We start from the raw sequence: 2,336 nt of genomic DNA on the forward strand, positions 1-2,336 counted from the left end.
TATATGATTTTTTTACATAAAATATGATTCCTTCAATTATACGACATATAAAAATATTAAAATAGAATTATAAAAAAAATCGTATGAAATATTTTATTAAATCAAAGAAAAAAAGGGGTTACGAGCTAAAAATCATTATATAAAATAAACCGTCGAAATATAAAAGTTGAACAAAAATAAAAGAAACAAATATATTGTTGAGTGAAAATGTAATCTGCTAGCAGTAAACAAACGTTTTTTCGATCACGCTCTGATCATTTCCAATGTTAAAAACATACATATTTATTATAGTCGGTAAAAAGGAAATATAATAAATTTTCTATTTCGCTCTTTAAAACAGACGTGAAAAACGAATATTACAATTATAATATATATCGGAAAATGAACATACGCATGATAATAGCTACTTGCAGTCAATCATTGAAATGCTTATAATGTGAATAGTAGTAAAAAGATAAGCGTAAATGTCCTTAGATTTGAAGTAAAAACAAAGAACGCATGAAATGGATCCGATCCTGTAGATAAAATATAATATATATATAATAGAATTATGTCAACGCAAAAAATCAACAAGGAAAAATTGTTAAGAATAGCGTAAAGACAATCTAATATATTGAGATAATACAAAGCAAAATTAATAAAAGTTAAAATTGCCAAAAGTATATCTATATATTAAATGAAAATATAATTTAGTAACCACTAAAATTAATATGAATAAATATCTTAAATGTAACAAACCCAAAGTTTCTTAAGTCAGAAAATAAAAAGTGTTTCAGATACAGTCAGTTGAAAATAGAGATAATGCGAAAAGAAATAAACAATGTAATGTCTCCTCGGTTGTTACGCGACATAATAAAATCACAAATTGAACATTAAAAAAAGGAAGAAAAAGATTGTTGGAAAGTAGTGGAAGGTGGAAAGTAACAGGGGATAGAAATGTGGAAGAAGTTGTGGAATGAGTGATAAAGGAAAAACAGGAATTAAGAAGAGAGATTGGATCTGTAGATAAGATTCAGGTAACGATTCTGTGTCGTTTTGCTTATTTAGACCCTATTTCTGTCCTTTTGTGAAATATGAACCATTTCAGAAATCAATCTTTTATTGTAGGAAAATTCTATTTAAAATCTTCACTTCATTCCATCTGAAATTGTGGTTGAAATTAATACGATGATCGGATATGACAGATGAAGAATCCGTTTTTTTTGTTGATATCTGAAATATGTTCACGTATTTTCGTACTCAATTTTCTTTTTGTTTGGCGCCGACATAGATAGCCTCGCAATCATCACATGAGATCTTATAGACCACATTTTGATTCGAAAGCAATTCTAGCTTGTCCTTTCCTCTCTTTATAAAACTTTTTAGAGTGTTGGTAATGGAAAATGCTAATTTACAGTGAAACATGTTGGATATAGGAGAAACTTTCGGAGATAGATTCAACATAAAGAACTGTGAAAAATTTTTCTTTGATTTGTGGGATTTGTGTAGTCTGTTTATTATGTATGTGAAATTTTAATCGTTTTTCTATAGTGGAAAAAATAAAGGAGAGAGGGAAGCCGTTATTAAGAAAAATATGAAGTATTTCTGTTAGATTCTTATATTGAAACTGAGGATGTGATAAGAAATATTTTATCTACAAAACTGTATCTTTTTTTGTGAGTGAGAATGAAAATCAAGGAACCTTCCAAAAAATGTTGGTTTGTGATATGTATCGAAAATAATTCTCCGACTGTCAATAATCATGTCAAGAAAATTCAATCTATCGTCGATGCCAACTTCCATAGTGAATTGTAATGTAAAGAATTAAAAATATTAAGTGTGTCCTCAGAGTATTATCAAATGGAAGTGCGAGAAGTATTATCAAATGGAAATGTGATGTCATCGATATATCTGTAGTAAAATAATGGATATATTTGTAGTTTCATGATGGCAATTTCTTTCAAATCCTGCATTACAATATCAAAATATTTTATTTACTTTTTACTACTATAATTTTACTTTTTATTCTAATATATTTTGACATGAAATGTAAAATATCAGTAATCTATGTTTTTTTTCATAATTTTATTTTAATACTTTTATGCAATAGAATAATGAAATAAATCAAAGAAAACATTGTTGTTGTTTAAAAAGGTACGTAATTACGTATTGCAAATTGTATAATTTTCCGAAAAACAATTATGTATTTTTTTCTATACATTAATTGGTTTATCTCATTATTCTATGCAGAAAAGTATTAAGATTATAAAAAAATTATAAGATATTTTATATTTCATGTCAAAATATAAAATATAAAATATAAAATATCTTGTCTATTGATTTTTTTGATAATTCTA

General features: G+C 26.1%; 1 protein-coding gene across 1 annotated transcript in view; it reads left to right on the forward strand.

Moving 5' to 3' along the window:
- The window catches only part of LOC108754623, a 15,247-nt gene that overhangs the window by 7,149 nt on the left and 5,762 nt on the right, over positions 1-2,336 (forward strand). The window lies entirely within an intron of this gene.

The sequence above is a fragment of the Trachymyrmex septentrionalis genome, unplaced genomic scaffold (assembly GCF_001594115.1).
Source record: "Trachymyrmex septentrionalis isolate Tsep2-gDNA-1 unplaced genomic scaffold, Tsep1.0 scaffold80, whole genome shotgun sequence".
Classification (NCBI taxonomy): Eukaryota; Metazoa; Arthropoda; class Insecta; order Hymenoptera; family Formicidae; genus Trachymyrmex; species Trachymyrmex septentrionalis.